General features: G+C 38.1%; 1 protein-coding gene and 1 pseudogene across 2 annotated transcripts in view; one reads left to right on the forward strand and one right to left on the reverse strand.

Moving 5' to 3' along the window:
- UNC13C (unc-13 homolog C) overlaps positions 1 to 20,094 on the forward strand; it is an 869,114-nt gene that overhangs the window by 163,997 nt on the left and 685,023 nt on the right. The window lies entirely within an intron of this gene.
- LOC306655324 (interferon-stimulated 20 kDa exonuclease-like 2) lies at positions 12,897 to 14,556 on the reverse strand (annotated as a pseudogene). Its single transcript has 2 exons — positions 14,418 to 14,556; positions 12,897 to 13,800 (listed from the first exon to the last, which is right to left on the reverse strand). The product of its transcript is annotated as an interferon-stimulated 20 kDa exonuclease-like 2 (transcript).

Here is a 20,094-nt window from a genome sequence, read left to right on the forward strand (position 1 = left end):
TGTGCTAGGGGGGCCTGTTAAGGAAGTCTGATCCTGGGCCGACATGTTGAAGATTTGGACTTACTTTTTCTTCTATAAGATGAAGGGTCTCTGGTCTGATTCTGAGGTCCTTGATCCACTTTGAGGTGAGTTTTGTGCACAGTGAGAGATAGGGGTTTAATTTCATTCTATTGCATATGGATTTCCAGTTTTCCCAGCACCATTTGTTGAAGAGGCTATCTTTTTTCCATTGCATATTTTTGGCCCCTTTGTCTAGTATGAGAAAATTGTATTTATTTGAGTTTGTGTCCATGTCCTCTATTCTGTACTATTGATCTACCTGTCTATTTTGGTACCAATACCATGCCGTTTTTGTTACTATTGCTTTGTAGTATAGTTGAAGATCTGGTATTGTGATAACCCCTGCTTCGCTCTTCCTGCTAAGGATTGCTTTAGCTATTCTGGGTTTCTTATTCTTCCAGATGAATTTCATAATTGCTTGCTCTATTTCTGTAAGGTATGTCATTGGGATTTTAATTGGAATTGCATTGAATCTGTATAGCACTTTAGGTAGTATGGCCATTTTGACAATATTAATTCTTCCTATCCAAGAACATGGGAGATCTTTCCATCTTCTAAGATTTTCTTTAATTTCTTTCTTTAGTGTTCTGTAGTTCTCATTGTAGAGGTCTTTCACCTCTTTTGTGAGATTGATTCCCAAGTATTTTATTTTTTTCGAGGCTATTGTGAATGGGGTAGTTTTCCTAACTACTCTTTCTGAAGATTCATCACTTATGTATAAAAATGCTTTGGATTTATGAGCTTGATCTTGTAACCTGCTACTTTACTGAATTCACTTATGAGTTCTAGAAGTTTTCTGGTGGAATTTCCAGGTTCCTCTAAATATATAATCATGTCAACAGCGAACAGGGATAGTTTGAGTTCTTCTTTTCCTATTTGTATCCCTTTAATTTCTTTGGTTTGTCTAATTGCTCTGGCTAGAATTTCAAGGACGATGTTGAATAGTAGTGGTGAAAGAAGGCATCCCAGCCTTGTTCCAGTTTTTAGGGGGAATGCTTTCAGTTTTTCACCATTTAGAATGATATTGGCCATGGGCTTAGTGTAGATGGCCTTTACAATGTTAAGGAATGTTCCAAGATAACTTTTGATCCAACTAAGGCAAATATAAATATTCTGGTTGATATTTAAGTTTGACAAGTCTCTGTAGAAACTTTATATTGCATAATGAAAATAAATAAAATTGCTTAAAAATCTATTATTTTCAGTATTCTTCAAACTAAAATCTTCAGTGAGATATCAACTTTCTAAATGTCAGGACAAATTACAGCTATTTATGATTTAATCATCCCATGGGCTATAAAGGACTCAAAATGCCTGCCCTCTCACTCTGGCATATAGCCAGTGATGGGTGGACTGCTGAGAGTCCACACAGACAGAAAGACATGATTAATAGCTATGTTATGGCCACCCTCATATTTTCATGGCACTTTAAATTTACTTAAGCATTTTCATGTTTCTTATTTATTAAAAGTCCAGTTTTCCATACATGGTAGACTTTATGTCTTTTCATGGAAAAAGCCTGAGTACCATATAACATAAGGCAGTATTTGATAACTGTACATCATGAAATTTTTTGGTCACAAAAATCAACTTGCTGGGTTGTGACTATCATTATAAAAAATAGACCAGACTATATCAGAGTGTAGTGAGAATAATGTAGCTTTCTGAGACTTGCTTCAGTAGAGTTTATATTCATAAACATGTAAGTGATTTATTTGGCCATGCTTGGAAACAAATGCCATGATAAAGTAAATAAATGATAGTATTGATTTTTAAAAAAGCAGTGGGCTTGGTGAACCACATTCAAACTGCAGTTCTGCAACCTACAGGCCAACTACCTTTGAGAAAGTCACATAAACTCTCTCCTAAATAGGCTAATTCCAAGGGTGTCAATTTGGCTTGAGTAATAATTGAGGGCCTATATGAAAAAGGTTCCCAGGAGATGTTTAATCTATATAAATCTTTTTAGAAATGCAGCACAGGTTCATAAACAGAGGCACAGGAAGACATACAAGGAAATGGTCAGGTTTAGTGGACTTAATTTTACATGTGATTAAAAGGAAGCTAACGGGGGCAGACAACTTGTTCAAGACCACTAGTAAGAATGAGTCCCAACAAATCCAAGTCTCCTGACTCTTGACCTTTCATATTTACCTCTATTCCTGACCCTTCCCTTTGGAATTTCTTTCTCTGCCTCAGATTCTCCTCTTCAGGGAACATTTCTTTTTTATATTAAGTAGAAAACAATCCTGTGGGTTTCAGTCACCTCACTCTCTGACTACAGACTATCAATCTCTTATGTCTTACAAAGGACATCCTTCACTATACACTATTAACTTAAAGCAGCAAGGCAAACTGAAGAAACAACTAACCTAGATGTCACAATATGTAATTTTGAATCTTCTTAATTTCAGTGATTATGTGATGTTTTAAATAAGACTGTCTTCCTATGGCTTATAAAAAAGTGATATTGGATTAGGCTTTAGCTAAGAAGTTCTCCACGTGTCATATTTTGAGACTCCATTCGTGGAATTGATGAATTACCTGTTACTTACCAGACGTAATTATTAACAGTAAAATATATGACGCGATTTGCAGTCCTTTTTAATAAGTTGTTCTATACATTGTTCTGGAGGTTTTGCCTTTCTGTTAAGTTTACCTTAAGTTGATAGAAACTTCACATGGAAATTGATGTGTTCATTTGTATTTTTGTTTGTGAACATAAGGCAGGAATAAAATACTACCCTTTGCATTTCTTATTACTGAGCTAGTACTTCTATAAGAAGCAGATTAAATGATATGAGTTCTGTGAAACTTTTCCACTCACATCGAAAAGATATCACACCCAGAGCACTTAGTTACCCTGTCCACTGAAAAGCAATGCAAATATACATTTTTCTGACTCTTACACAAGGTAGTTGTGCCCTCAGCATGTAGTGTGGTGTCTGGCACGTAATAAATGCCCAATTATTTACTGCATAAAAAAAGACTGGAAAAATAGGTAAGTCTCTGTGTGTATGTTAGTGAATGTACTTGACAGAATAATTTTTCAAATTTTCTAGGATGTCTTCATTGACGCTGCTATGTTCATGTAGAAAAAATAGTGACTACTAATGTGACAACCTGAATAACCAACATTTGCAGTTAGTTGCTTCTATGACCCTTGACTCATCTTCAGAAAACCATTCTGCAACCCCATATATTGCATCTGCCTTCTAGATAAACTATCACTACAGAGCTTACATTGTTTTTATGCTTCTCTGGTGAAAATTATTAATGTCGGGCTGCAGAGAGTTGGATTCATTTGGAAAGAGGAGTATACAGAGAGCATCAGACATATTGGGGGAGAGTATGGTTCTTCCTTGGAATGGAACTATCAACCCGAGTATCATCTTTCAGTTTATAAGTGCTCCTCAGCTGCTTCATGGGAACTCTTTACCCAGGCTTACCAAACTTGTAGAGCTATTGCTAGGGTTAATTTACAGCAAATGAGCAGCCTGCAGCACTTTGGGCACTAACTTAAATTCTCTAGATAAGGACAAGTTTATTCAAGAGAGGCAACATGGTACAGTTCATGGACCATAGGCTAGATTTGTTTCCAGTTCTGCTGTTTACAAACTGTGTGACTTTGCAGAAGCCAGCTAGTTTTCTGAGACTCAACTCCTCATTCATAAAATGGGAGGAAGGACCCCTTCCCATTGTCATGAGGCTCAATTTAAAATAAATAGATAAATGTTTATAAGATAAGATATTATTAGTAACTTCTCCTATTTTTTATTTTCATGCGTAAATAAAATAATGACAGGATGCACTATATTTTAAATATGTATATAAGGAGAAATTAGTTTGGGATAACACTGTTTTATGGTCTTATGCTTAGCTTACTCTCAACAAATATTTAATTTTCATGCAAATTTAGTAGACTTGATGTGCCATATGTACTGCCTTTTAGTTAGAAGAACAAAAAGAAAGACACATTCTTTTCTAATCCCGAAGAAAGCCTATGTTTTGATTGACATCACAGAATTTTGAATACCGAGTCATCTAATTATTATCACACTCAAAACTTATTTAAGCAAAAATAAACAGATCCTGTTGATTACAAAAATGATGTCCTCTTCAAGTTGAATGTTGTTTACAAACTGTGTGTCGAGAATGTGTGGCTTTATGTGCTTTTGAGCCTGCCTCTAAGAATCCCAAGGTGAGAGGAAAATTAAGCTATCAATAGAAAATTGTGCTTTCACAGCTGTTCTGAGCCAAATATTGAGTCAGAATATTGTTTCAGTCAATAGTTTTTATAAAGAGAGCAGCACTTAGTTTCATGGGGAATGTCCCAGAACAGGAGAAATTTGTTTGCATTATTCTTTTTTCAGTGGAGGGGATAAATGTCACTAGGTGATTTGATTGGGTATTCATGGACTTTTATAGTGATTGCATTAGAATTTATTTCAGATAGTTTCCTATACAGTATGCATCACTCTAAATAAAATAGTGTACATCTATTGTATCTTTTCCTGTTGCAAAAAGTTAAATGTTGCATTCTATGAAGAGGAAAAAAAACCACAAGACACTTTTGTTTGGGCCTGTCAACATTGAAAATCCCTCTTTAACCATTTCATATCCAACATCACAAAAAAATCATGGTCAGAAGGGGTTGGGGTAATCTTTTTTTCCTACAGCTACCAAAAGTTGTGTACTATCTTGTCAACTAAACCAATTTTCCTCCATCTACTTTGCCACTACTCATTACCAACTACTCAGATTGAAAAGTACTTAGAAGGGTCTCTTCTGGCAGCCTGACATACATTATTTCCTCATAGGGTACTTTACTACATGAATGGAAAAGGAGGAAATGTATGTGTGGAGTGCATATTATATGCACAGAAATATGCCAGAGAATTTTACATATATTGCCTCAATTGATTCCCACAGTAATTGTATAAGGTATGGAATATTACCCTCACTTTAAAGAGACACTAAAGGGATTATCAAGATCACATAGTTATAAATGGCTTGAGATGGCACTTGAATCTAGATGAGATAACTCTATCTACTAATTATATTACCAGGCTACCCTGAATATTCCAGAGTTCTGGGTCTTAGGCCTCCTGCCTCCTACCTGTCTTTCACTTATAAGGATGGGACAGGGATCCTGGCCTCAGAATTTCTCCTAAGAATTTTTACCACTCTTTGAAAATCTTATCAATATTTATTAAAGAATGATGGTTTTGGGCTGGGGAGATAGTTCAGTTGGTAGAGTGCTTGCCTTGCAAGCACAAGGCCCTGAGTTCGATCCTCAGCACTGCAAAAAAAAAAAAAAAAAAAAAAAAAAAAAAAAAATGATGGTTTTAAATTTACACGGAGACTGAATTAGAAAACTGTGCCTTCCAATAGTTTCCATATCCCTACCCAGCTGAGGGGCTATAGGATTTTAATGAGGGTACCCTTGGTCTAGTATGCCCTGGTGGCTTAGGGAGGGTGGCACATTTTCTTCTTCACCTTTGGCCAGACCTAGCAGATTCTTCAACCTGGGGGTTTAATAAAACAAACAAACAAAAACAACAATAACAAACAAGGTGACATCCCAAGGCAGTGGGTAGAATTAGCCAACTAGCATATTTGATTGATTCTGCTTTCTCTGGTTTAATAGCTTCAAACTTGAACTTGAAAAGGAATCCTCTCCCTAAGGATTGCTTGTTTAGGACTGTCTTTCTTGCTGTCACCCTGTATGGCAACTCTTGCCATCTCAGCAACACCTTAGCCCATACACACTGCCAGCATGCACTAGTTCCTTTAAAAAAAAATGTTTCCATGAAGCTGAAGATAGGTCATACAATTTCAAATAACTCAAGTCACCTTTCTAAACTTGGGTTCCTTTATCTGAAAAATAACAGGGTTAAATGTACAGTATTTTAGGATTAAATACATTTATTAGAATGCTTAAAATAAGTGAAACTTAATGAGCACTATTTGCTATTTCACTCTCTGTACAATTTTATCAGTGACCTGCTCCAGCTAGCCTTGTGGTGACTGCCTCTGTCCACCACTGTGAGGTACCGACTTGGCCCATTGCTCTCAGCTTCAGTTTGTGTGAATCTTCCTTTCTCTTCTCTCTTCATGAACACACTGTTCTCCCCATAGTCCCCTTACTTATTTCTCGGTCACCAGTAATTCTTCCTCTACCCTCAGGGCTAATTGGGCAGCGGCTCTGTCCTAAACTTTCCCCTAGATCCCTGAGTAAGGCCACTCCTGTCCAGACTCTTTACAGATCTCCCTAGACCATAAGCAATTCATGGCTATTTTCTGGGGCTGACTGTGTGCAAGCCTGTGATGGTTTGTTTCCATTCCAGGAGGCCAAAGCCACCAAAGGGGAATTTGATAGAGGGAAAAGCTGGAGATAATTCTTTAAATTCTTCTCCTCTTTCAAAGAACATTTATATTTTTCTCAATATCCAAATAAATATGCTTGAAAATAAAATATTCTATATTATAGAAATCTTAAGAAAAAATATATGCCATGGGTTACTTTAGTTAAAAATCCATATAGGAAAAATAATCTATTTGTATATATTTTACATATTTTTCAAGTCTATAGCAAAACCCATTTTATTTTTTAACTTTGTTTGAAGCATAGCAGGCATGAAGAAAAGGGAAAAACTCCTGACCAAACGGCTCAGTGAATACCACAACGTGAACTCTCTATAAACAAAAGCAGGTCATTAAATCAAATATTTTAACAGCTGGAGGGTCTTTTGTGTCTCCTCCCCATCACTAACCCTTACTCTTCTCTAAAAAAATAGCTATCATAAACCCTAAAATAGAGTTTACCTGTTTATGACTTGAAATAAATTGAATCATAAAATTGTAATTCTTTTGTGATGAGGATATTTTAGAAAAGATTTTGAGATTATTTAAATTATTACATGTAGCATTTTTTTTTCTTCCAAATGTTCAATAATAAGCATTCCATTGCACTTCTAATTAACATTTAGGTACTTAATTTGGTTTATTGTTTCCTTCATTTCAAGAATTCTGTTTGTTTTTTTTTCAGTATCTCTAACTCTTTATTGAAATGATCTCTTGCTTCCTGTATTTGCTCTTTTAACTGTTGATTGGTACGATCATTCAATGCCTGCATTTGCTCTTTCATCTCATCATTTACTTCCCTGATCATTTTAATTATGTACATTCTGAACTCCCTTTCTGTCATTTCTTCTGCCATGCTGTCATTGGATTTTATTGATATAACATCTAGATTTGTTTGGGGCATTTTCTTCCCTTGTTTTCTCATATTGTTCAGGTATCAGTGGATTGCTGAGATATTACAGATTTCCTCTATTGACTTATAGTGTCCCTGAAGATTTCTAGTATATCCCCTCCTAGCCTTCAGTAGCCTGAAGTCTTGGAGGAAGTTGATATGCAGTGCTCTACAGGAAGCTGCCTCTCTAGGGGTGGTGGCCTTCAGGTGGGATATATTCCCTGCTAGTGGGCAGAGGTGCCTCCACTTACTGACCAATGGTCATGCAAAGGGGAACTAGGCTGAGGCAAGGCCTGTTTGGGCATGTGTCTCTGGTTTTACTGTCCTTGTGGGAAAACCTCACCCTGCAGAGAAGACTCACCCAGTGGGGAGGTCTGGCTGGTCAGTTCCCCTCCTAGAGGTTCCCCTTAATCCACAACTTACACCTGGGCTGAGCAGCCTTCGTCTGCAACATTCCCAGGTGCCCGGACCTACCTCTTGGGCCTGGGAGCTTCGCCCTGGGCAGAAGAGTCTCCTTAGACCGCCCCTCCTCAGAGAAGTTGCCTGCAGTCCTGGAACCTTCGCTCTGCCCCTAAGCGTCTCTCTGTGTGGCTCTTCCACCAAGAAGCCGCCTAGGTCCTGGGACTGTGCTCTGCACCTAATGGCCTGGCTGTGTGGCCCCTCCTCTGAGCAGCCACCTGGAGCCCTGGTACAGTTGCTCCCAGTCTAAGCGACCCGCCACCTCCTCTGGGCAGCCCCCGGGTGTTCTGGTGTGGTCACTCTGAGTCCAAACAACTCACCACAAGCCTCCTCCTCTGGGCAGCCACCCAGTGCTCCGGTGCGGTTGCTCTGAGTCCAAGCATTGTGCTAGTGGCCCTCCTCTACAATGCTCCCAGTTGTCCAAGTTCACTGCTCCGGGGCGGGGGGAGGGGTGTCTTGTTGGGCAACTCTACTTCACAAAGTTCCTTGCGTTCTGGGACTACCGCCCCATCCGGGACACCTCCCCAATGGGAGAGACTCACCTGGCAGCTTTGAGTTGGTCCCAAGTCACTCAATATCTCCTCTTCTTGAATCTTGAGTCCCGGAACAGCATGAAATGCAGCCACCCTCTAGTCTGCCATCTTGAAACTCCCCCTAGGTTCTTTACAGTACTTGACTACTGTGAATAATTCACCAATGAACAATTTTGTGCATATGTCTTGATATATGCGTGCATTTTAACATTTTTGTTAAAACATATTGATGTGTAGAATTACTAGGTTTCCACATATAATTATGTGCAATCCAGGATAAACTGACTGACACATGTCCTTCAAGCAGTTGTATCAATGTGCATACTCACGAGTTGTATGGGAGAGATTTCCTGTTTTATCATTTTGCAAATCATAGGCATGGTGAATAGTCTTTGTCTTTAATCGTTCTGGGGATATATAATGATAATGCCTGTGAAATGTATTGATCACCTTTGCAGTTGCTCATTCAAGTGCTTTCGTCTTTGAGTATTGGATTGTCTGTATTTTTCTTATTGTTTGGGAGCATTTAATTATTCTGGCTATGGGCCATTCTTCAGTTATATGTCTTGCAAATTGCTTCCCTGGCTCTGTTGCTCACCTTTTCAATTTGTTTAAGGTGTTTTATTTTTGATGAAGAGAAGTACTTATTTTATATAGTTTAATCTAGCAGTTTTTCACTTTACCAGTATTTTCTCTATAGTGTAACTTCTTTGTCTTTTAAAGTATATAATTATGCATTATATGTATTATAGATAACAGTGTGGTTCATTGTAACATATTATGTGTGCACAGGACGTGATTTGTTCCATTTCATTCCCTAGTATTTCCCTTTCCTTCCCCTTCTGCCTCTCCCTCCTCTCCTTTCTATACTCTCCAGTCTTCCCTCTATTTATCTATATAAATAAATGAAAACAAACACATTTCATTGGTGAATTATAGCATAATTTGGTCAATTTTATCCCCCAGTTCTTTTTTGTTTCCTCCATTCTCTTCTTTCCCTTGATCCGCTCGCTACCTCTACTCTACTGATTTCCCTTCTATTTTCATCAGATTTTCCTTTTCTATTCTTTTTCTATCTTCCACATATGAGAGGAAAACATTTGACCTTTGACTTTCTTAATCTTGCTTTTCACTAAGCATGACGATTTCCAGTTTCATCCATTTATCACTGTATGAATAAGTAGAACTCCATTGTGTATATTTACCACATTTACTTTTTCTATTCATCTGTTGACAGACACCTAGGATGATTCCTCAACTTGACTATTGTGAATTGTGCTGCGATAAATATTTTTATGCATGTATCACTATATTATGCTGATTTCAGTTATTTTGTATAAATACCAAGGAATGGAATATCTACATCATATAGTGGTTACATTCCTATTTTTTTTTTTTTTTTGGCACCAGAGATTGAACCCTGGGTCACTTAACCACTAAGCCACATCTCCAGCCCTCTTTTTAGTTTTTAAGGCAGGGTCTCACCAAGTTGCTTAGGGCTTCACTAAGTTGCTTTGCTGAGACTGGCTTTGAATTTTTGATCCTCCCGCCTGAGCCTGCTGAGCCATTGGAATTACAGGCATGAGCCACCACACCTGACCATTCCTAGTCTTTTGAAGAAGCTTCATACTGATTTCCATGGTGTTTGTACTAATTTGCAGTCCCACCAACAATGTAAAATTGTTCCTTTCTATCCATATCCCCACCAGCATTTACTATTATTTATATTCTTAATGGTTGCCATCATAAGAAATCTCAGTGTGTAATTGACATATCCCAGACTGCTAATGATCTGGAACACTTTTTCACATATTTCTTGGCCATTTGTATTTCTTGTTTTTAGAAATGTCTGTTTTATTTGCCTATTTATTGATTAGGTTTTTGTTTTTTGATATTAAGCTTTTTTTTTTTATTTTTATTTTTTGAGTTCTGTATTATTCCGGATACTAATCTTTTGTTGAAATAGTAGCTGGCAAAGATTTTCTCCCATTCTGTAGGTTTTCCTTTCATGTTCTTTGATGATTTCCTTAGAGCTACAGAATCTTTTTAATTTAATGCCATCCAACTTATTGATTCTTGTTTGTATTTTTGAACTTTAGGGGTCTTATTGAGGAAGCTGATACTTGCACCAATATGTTAGAGTGTTGACTATGTTTTTCTTCTATCAATTGCACAGTTTTTAGTCTAATTCCTTGGTCTTTTATCTACCTTGAATTCTTTGTTTCTTAAGAAACAGTTTTCTTTGCCAGCTCATCAAGTTATTCTATTTTTTAAAAAGTATGTGTGCGGATGTATATGTGTGTACACACTTTTTTATTTTTATGCCTGTGTCAGGATTTCATATCAAGACTACACTGTGAAAAAAAAATATTTGTAGAATATTCACTATTTTAAAGCAAATTTCTTAAAGAGATATTTAAGATTGACATAATTTATTTCTTAAATGTTTACTTAGATCTCAAAGTCATCTGCACCTCCGTGAATTTCTTTGTTGTGAGATGTGTAAGTATACATTCTATAGATTATAAATCATTCAAATTTCATTTGCTCTTTGATAAGATTTTATAGATTTTCTTTGTCGATAACTTCAGTTTTCAAATCTATGGGTAAATTATTTTGGTTTATTTTTATTTATTTTTGTTTATTTTGATTTATTTTGGCTCTTGGATTCAGATGACTCAGTCTGTGGTTAGCAACTTCATTGATCTGGCCCTGAGGTGAGGCAGAATATCATGGTGAAAGGGCATTCCAGCAAAAAGCTTCTCTTGCCATGGCAGCTAGGAAGCAGACAGAAAGAGAGGAAGGGGCTAGGGAGAAGACAACCCTTCCAGGGCACACCACCAGTGATCTACTTTAACTAGGACCCACCCCACAGTCATTCATTCAAGTATCAGTGGACTGCTCTATCAGATGACGTAATCCACTGAACATCAGGGCCCTCATGATCCAATCATTGCCTAACAGCCAAACTGAACCTTTCTGCATTGGGAACTGTTAATATTTGGATACAAGCTATCCTTTAAAAGTGCCCGTGTTAATGCAGGAATGTTTGGAGATAAAATGGATTGTGACAACTGTAATCTAATCAATGTGTCCTAGTTTGAATGGATAACTGAGGGGTAACCAAAGGCATGTGGGGTGTGGTTGAAGGGAGTGAGTCACTAGGGGTGTGCCTGGGAAAGGTTCATCTTCCTGTGGCCCTTCCTCTTGCTCTCTCTCTGCTTCCTGACTGCTATGAATGGAGGAGGGCTTCATTACACCCTTCCACCATGATGTTATACCTGATCTTAGGCCCAGAGCAATGGAGTTGGCGCACCATGGATTTAACCTCTGAAACCATGAGCCAAAATAAACTTTTCCTGTTCTAAGTTTTCCCTGAAAGTTTTTGTTCACAGTGACAAAAGTTTGACTAACACAGGGACTGGTATCAAGAAGTGAGGTTTTTGCTGTGACTAACATGACTATATGGTACAAAATCCTTTGGAATTGATTTCTGGGAGGAGTTTGGAAATGTATTGAGGTCCCGGCTAGAGAAGCTTTAGAAGGTTGTAAACTAATCTCTTTTTTTCCATTATAAAAATTTATCAAAGGAATCATTTGAGTTTCATAGGTTTGGTGTAGCAAGGTAAAAGACTAAAAAAGCAAGCAAGCAAGCAAACAAACAAACATTAAAACCATTTAAATTCATTTTCAACCTTCCAAGTAGAGTCTAAATTAAATAAAGCCTCTGTTATCCTAGGTAAGAGACTGCTTTTCTAAATATGAAAAATTGATTTCTAAGCTATACTCTTACCTCACTGTCTTATAATCTTAAGAATGAAACCTATCAATAGTGGCTCTTCTGGAAGTTGGCAGTTAGTATCCTGGCAGGCTGGATGCAGACTCTGAGCCAAAAGTAGAGTCTGGTATAAGTAATGTGATCATACATTGAGTATCCAATCAAGACACTTTGAAACTGAGAGGATGCTGTTAATTACTTGAGAATAAAAAATGCTGAGTCCCAGCTACTTAAGAAGCTGAGCTAGGAGGATTGCTTGAGTCCAGGAGTTTGAGGCCAACCTTGGCAAAACCCCCACACACCCATCTCCAAAAAACAAGAGACATATGACAACACTAGTGGTAAGTCAGTGTGGGAAACTACATTTGCAGGTATGCCCTGCCCTAGAAATCAAAACAGCACCCTAGGACCCGAGGTTATCACCATTTAAGATAAGGGGTCTAGGGCTGAGGAGACAGCTCAATTGGTATAGTGCTTGCCTTGCCAAGCACAAGGCTCTGGGTTCAATCCCCAGCACCACAAAATAATAATAATAATAATAATAATAATAATAATAATAATAATAAGAAGAAGAAGAAGAAGAAGAAGAAGAAGAAGAAGATAAGGAGTCTAGGGCTGGATTCTGACATGGAGATGTCCCCCTTCCATGGGACACTTAACTAGATACAGGACACAAGACTTGAGGTGAAATTTCAATGGATATTAGGTCTGGGGTAGAGTTTTCTCCCCAGAAAGTCTAGTTTCCACAGGTGTGAAGGTGGTAGAGACTGCCTTGTTTCTCCTGAGTGCTTCCTCTGTCTCTCCACAGCTACAGTTGGCCTTCTGGTTGAGGGGGGACATTGGAAGGTGTCTCAGGTAGGGACTGTGGGTGAAAGTACTATTAGGGTTTTGAAGTCTTTGTGAATAGCATGTCCCACCATTATCTTCCCAAAGAGTATCTTCAAGATCTGGCTCTGAGCAATCTTGAAGGGTGTAGTATTCACCATGGCTCCTTACAGATACTGCTCCAATTGGTCTAGTAGTCCACATTGTGGCAGGGGAGAAGGATGTACTTGTCGTAAAGACATCTCCATTGTAGTTGACAATGCTACTTTGAACCATAGAACTAATATGCCCTTTTGGTCCTGTGCCCACCATCTCACAATTGCTACCAACTTCCCTGGCAACTTCTGGATGCTGCAGATCACTTATTCTCTTAGTGAGCTCTGGTAGAATGCTGTGTAGCATTGTTCTAAGGAGGGTTTTTCTTCTAGGTGCCCTTCCTCTGGCAGCAAGTTGGGTGGCTCTTAATCTTTAGAAGGGTACTCTAGAACTCCCCCAGAAAATCTACTTTAGCTGCAACAGAATAAGCCTTCTTTGAAGGGGTAGGGGTGAGTCAAGACACTGCAACTTTCTTGTCCAGGGACAACCGTGGCCCATTCCTGGGTGCAGTTGTCTCTTTTTTGAAAGGGGAATGATCTTCCAAATGCCATTTGCTCTCACATTTCCCCCTTTCTTTTGGAGGTTCTGAGTGCAACTTAGGCACCTTGCTAGAAGTCTGCTTCTTTTTATTGAGAAAGCCCTCTGTTCCAAGAGCCACCACTTCTTAACAAAATTTTTATACTTGACATTTCCTTCTGACGCCTTTTTTGGTGGAGATTCCCCAAATCCAGAATCAGAAGTATAGCAGATATGAAGATGGTAGATGATGGAAGAACATTTGGGAAGAGTGGCTCATGGATAGGAAGAGAATGAGGGACTCTTTCTCTGATGAATCACATTGTCCAACATGAAAGGTCTTCAGAAAATCCTGGGAAAGAAGTGATCCTGGTAATTGTATCCCCTGGCCTAGGGGAAAAATGAGATAAGACCAATCTCTGCAGGATATAAGAGAGCAAAGACATCAAAACAACTTCTCAGAGGGGCAATGAAACTTTACCATGAAAATGATGGAAGGATACTGATATGAGCCAGGAATCCCCACATTAACCAACTGCACAGTCTTAGTAATGTCATATCCCTCTTTAGGTCTCAGTCTATTTGTAAAGTGAAAGGGCTGGGCTCAGTGGTAGAGTGCAGTGCTGACCATGACAGATGTCCTGGGTTCCATCTTCATCACCAAAGAAGATCAAGGACCCAGAGGGCCCATCAAGTTTGAAGCCTGAGGTTCAGGAAGCCAGAACAGGTGAGCTCTGTAATCTGATTAGAAAAAGAATGTCTAATATGCCTGAAAGCAGTAAGGAGTATGGCACAGGTGGTATCCAAGTCATGGGTCATGAATAGAGACGCAAATCCAGGCACCACTCCATCTCAGATTGCTTGGGGGAGGTAATCTCCACATGAATCTTACCCGAGTCCTCCCAGGCAAGACCTTTGACACCACATGCCAGAGGTGCTGGGTGGAAGGGAGTTAACTCCAGGCAGCCCACTTTGCAAGCACATTTTGGCTGTATGCTAGGTGGGGACTGTCCCCACAAGCCCACATACATACCTCCAAGATGGGCTCCACTAGAAAGAGTAAACTGATCTTAAAGGACAATTCTAATGGGAGCTCAAAAGACCAGAATGCCAGTAAGGATGAGGAAAGTAAAGACTGTGCCCATGAAATTTTGGAGTGGAACAGGGGCTTGATTGGGGGTTGGCATAGATGCCATTTGTGTTATATTCTGGCAAAGAACTTGTCTACAATTTCTGAGGACATAGGAATTTAAAAGTGATAGATTAATTAATCTGGCAGAGGAAATTTCAAGGCAGCATAGCATTCAAGTGGTGGCATGGATATGGCTGTCAGCCTTTAGCCAGGTTTACTGTGATAATTAGGAGCAGAAAAAGAAAATAAGGATTTTAAAAATTCACATTTGGCTAGAAGAATGTCTAAACGGGACAAGAAAGATATGGTTGTTGAAGAGATTATAGTCACTATAGAGATGAAAAGTGTTTTGTACAGAGATAGTAGGAAAGATGCTTAAGGTCACCTCATTATTTGGCAAGACCACAAGCATGGCAGGCTCAAGGTTGTAAAAGTAAAATTCCACTGAGTAGACTGTGAGGGAACCTTGCTCAGAACCTTGCTTAGGAAGCTGTTTCAGCATACTCAGATGCTATTGCTGCCATGATCCAAGTAGGCCTACCTTCTGTATGAGCTGGTAGCAGAACTTGGCATCATCCAACATGATACAGGTTCTGCAGGAATGCAGAATACTAAAGTTAAAGGGTTATGGAGGCTTTCACCAAGATTTAAAAGAAAGGCCAGAGAGGTCAGGCAAAGTGTAGTAGGGTCAGAATTCTGTAGGATGTCCCTGAGAGGTCAATGCATGATACTGTGGATGGAAGCTGAAACTGGAATGGAGATCCCAGGAATTAACTTATGACAGTTATGTGGACTGTCTGCTGGAGAAAATTGCTGACTATGGAGAGTCAGGCTGAGAGAGGCTATGAGTGCTGTAACCAGCAAGGACAAAGGTATGGAACTTATCAAACCCCTTTGAGAATATATCTTGCCACCATGCATGATAGATGCCATACATTGAGTTACAGAACCTGTTTGCCTGACTGGGTTTTGGTTTTGTTTGGTTCCATCCTTCCTTTGTCTTGCCCTATTCCCTTCATTGGAATGAGAGTGTTTGCTCTGTGCCACTATATATTGGGTATATATCCACTATATATTTGATATCTCACAGCCAAGAATTTGCCTTGAGTCTTAAACAAGACTTTGGACTTAGTAGTGCAGTACTGGGACTGTTAAGACTATGAAGATTCTTGAAGATGATCTAAATGAGATGGACATAAGCATTTGGAGGTCAGGGGTGGAATGTTATGGAGTGGATATGAAGTATCCCCCAAAGCTCCTGTGTTAATGCAGGAATGGTTGAAGGTCAAATTACTGGAGTCTGAAAACTGTGATCTATTGTAGTTTAAATGAACTGAGTGGTAACTGTAGACAGGTGGGACGTGACTGGGTCGGGTGGATCACTGGGGATGTACCCTGGAAGTATTCATCTTCCTTGTGGTCCCTTCCTTTTGCATTTTGCTGCTTCTTGACCTGATCTGAGAGACACAGATACTATCTTTTCAAAGTCCCAAGAAATAATAACAAGCGATCCCAGGGTGTTTTTTGGCTCAGCAGCTGTGGTGTGAAGTCCATGGTCTGTGGAGGAGACCCTCTACCCCAGGTCCTGTCGGTTAAGCACAGGTGGTACTGGGGCTTCTGTTTCTGGTATCTATAATCCTGGATCTGGGGCAGTGATGGAGGAATCACTGTGGGGCAAGCTCTGGTGGTGACCAGGCTGGTAGCATTGGAACCTATGATAGAGCAGTTATAGGACATGGATAGGACCTTCCTCTGATCCCAAGGGACCAACTTGGGTGATGCCAAGGCTTTTTGCACTGGAAACTAGAGTCCTGGGGCTGTAGTTTAGGAATGAGACCTTCTCTACATCCTGCTGGGTGAATGCAGATGGTGCCAGAGATTGGAGATTGGTAGCCACACTTCTGGAGCTATGAACAGTACCTAGGTCCTTTCTCATCTCCCAGTGGACAGGTACAGGTGAATCTAGGACTTGGCACTATTGGCTATAGACTGAAGGATGTGACTTTGGCAGAGACACTCCCTAATTCTCAGCAGACAAGTGCAGGTGGGACTCAGGCTTGTGGCTCTAGCGGTCACTTCTCCTAAAGCTGCAGTCTGCTGAGGGACCCTGTCTTCTCCCCACTGAAGTATGTATCAGCTGAAGACTTCTACTCCTAAGGCATGATGGTATCTAGCAGTGGCTGTTGTAGTAGCTTATGTCTGAGGGCTGAAGGTCAATCAAAATAAGTTCCTTCTTTGGAGCAGAGCAGTCCTTAGACCACCTAGCTCCCCAAACTGGATTTAAAGCCTATTGAAACTTTAGCACTCTTCTGCAATTCAGACTGTCAGTCCACTGCTTTGATGGGTTCCTAACATTTTCTTCTTACCTTTACCTGGTGGTACTGGGGTACTCTCTCAGTCAGGTAGCTGGTATCTAAATAATAATTTTCTTTGTTCCTTTCAAAGTCTTTATGCTATTTAGAGTTCCCATCACTTCATGCTGACTTAGAGAGTTCTACATTGTTTTAAAGAACATTTAAATCCTTATCATGAGAATTAGAGTTTTGAAACCTCCATTTCATGCTTAAGGAACTTGGTGAATTATAGAAAAAATAGAGTTAAGTGAGTGACACTCTGTGTAAACTATGAAAGGATTTATTAGTATATTTGTTCACTAAAATTATACCATACAGGCAGCCTATTAAATAAAGAGAAAGTTGACTATAGTTCCCTCATCTTTAATTAGAAGTAAGGGATAATATGCCATTTCTTGTTTGAAGAAACCTATTTTAGAACTTTACTCCCACAAGTTTTAATTATATAAATTATTTGGCTTTGGTTGAATTTATGTGGGGTATGCCTCCTGAATTTGGCATTCATTTCAAAAGTTATAGAGTGAATTTTTTGATTTTTATTTTCAAGTTCCTTACAGTGATTCCAGAAACAGAAAAATTAACACAGTATATGAAATAAACAAGGCATTGGAAAATTCCTTAGTATAGCTAAGTAGGCATGACTCCACCTTGATAGGTCATCACTCTTTGCTATGGATTGAACTATTTCTACCTCACATGCATATGTGAAGCCCTAACCCAATTTAAAAAATCTAAAGCAATTCATTTCACTGTCAGAAATGTGAAGAAATAATGTAAATTAAGGATGAAATTACACCCCAAATCATTATAATAACATAACTCTTTTGACACTATAGTGTGGATTTTAGGATTTAGTGCGTAAATTAGGATTTATTGTTTTTGTTTTGAACTAGCTACAGTAATATTAGGTAGATATAAAGTTAACATTAGGCTATTGGTATTTTCCCCCTGTTATTGCATGATGATTTTGTTTTCCTTGTTCCTTTTTTCCCTTGCTGTTGCATTTTTAATCATTTAATAATAATCACTTTAATGAATTGTACCAAATGTTTGCCCAATTATTTTTTATAGTTGCTGTAGACACTACAGGTTTGGCTTACCCAGCATTCAAATTTAACCTCATTCTCCCTTTCCTGATGCTAGAGAGAATGTAAAATCCATATATGAACTTTCCCAGCTTTTCTTACAGCAAAGAGTGGTCATCCAGCTGACCTGGAATTGTAAGCACCACCACTTTCCCTTCCTATTCCTTCAATGATGGTATAATGGTTGAGATAGGAGCAGCTGTTGAAACAATAATGAAGACAGTCATGGAGACCTAAGTGTCTTCAGATCCTCTTGCCATAACAGAAATAAACCCCTATTTAGATCGCTTCGATTGGGTTTTATTTTGTCCCTAAAATATTAATTTCTAAAATAGTTAGAAATTTATTTATTAATTTATTTGATTGTTTGATTTTTCAAATTATTTTGTAGAACTTTATTATAGAAAACTTCTACATTTGCTGTAGAAGACTAATATAAATTAATTCCTGTGAACCCAGTAAGAGTTCACTGATAATACGTTCATGGTCTACCTTCTTTAAGAATTCTCCCTCACATTTTGCAGTACACAGTATTATACTAATATTCAACTTTAAATCTGATATAAAATTATCTAGTGATTATTTTAATGAATAAAGCTTTGCTGCTAATAGAATTATTTGCTGTAAATGAAATCATTGGGTCAATATGTAATGGTCTTTTTCTTTTGGAAAGTAGGTGGTAAAAGACTCACCTGTGGTCTGATACTGATTAAATCTTAGATGAGATCATTAAATATCCATAGACTAACAAAATAAAACATATTTTCTATAACATATTTCAGAATGCTTTTATAAACATAATTAAAATACATTAAGGCATAAGGAAGCCGTAAATCTAACTGATAATGTATGTAATCCCTTGTAGATGAGTTTTGTATACTCCAGCTGCCTGAGAGATTATAGTGTGTACAGATAGCTCAAGAATGAATAGTGCTTTCTGTGTTTCTTAGGAGCTACAGATGAGAAGGATTTACCCATCTCTGAATTCATTATGTTATTAATATTTCTACCAGTTGTACAATATCTGTACCAAATCATTCAAAAGTTTGAGAAATCACTGCTCTTTGATGAGCATTGAAATCATAAATTAAGACTAACATTAATACATTTCTTAAGGTCTTTAACAAAAATTGGACTCCCCCAAAATGAAAAAAATTAAGCATTTCTGAGTCTGTAGATGAGGTTGAGGCCATTCAGTCCAGCATTTTTTTTTTAATTTCTCATTTCTCTGAGTTTTTTCAGAACTCTGAAAGTATTTTATTTGACCTTTAGTTAAAAATACACCTCAAGTAAATTAAAATTATAATTAATAGATAAATGGAGTACCTGAACTTAAACATGCTGGTATCAAATATGACACATAAGTAATCATTATCAATTTAACTTGAGTTGCCAACATCATATACTTTTGTGGAGTCCCTAGAATAACATTTTTCCAGTCATCTCCGGTAATTTGTTTTAAATGTTATAAATGTGTTCTTTGGTTGAAAAGCATGTAACTATCATTGTTTCATTTGGTGTTTTATTTTTTATTTACTTGTGACAAATGTGAAAATACACTATTTTATTTCATATGTGCCAAACACAATAAAGCAACAGTAAGGCTAGATCTAGTAAGGGATTATACTGTAGTCTTCCATTATAATGTTAGTGCTTTGAGTGCTGCTTTGCACTTCTGGTTCAGTTTGTTTACTCTAAGAATGACCAGTAGAAGCATCAAAGGTACCCAGAACACTGACAACATCATGAAACCACCCTATCAGCCCTACATAACATACCTTTTAACTTCTTGTCAAATGGGAAAAATAAACTTGTATAGGTTTATTGTATAGGATGTTGGGATAGTCTATTACATGCAATTACTTAAAAACTAAAAATTGCTGAAATTTCAGAGATGACAAGTGATTCCTTTTCTTCTCCTTTTAATAATACTTCATCCAAATTTATTTTCTTCCTGATGCCCATGATCAGGTGATATTGTATATTTCTTTATTTGTT

The sequence above is a fragment of the Sciurus vulgaris genome, assembly GCF_902686455.1.
Source record: "Sciurus vulgaris genome assembly, chromosome: 2".
Classification (NCBI taxonomy): domain Eukaryota; kingdom Metazoa; phylum Chordata; class Mammalia; order Rodentia; family Sciuridae; genus Sciurus; species Sciurus vulgaris.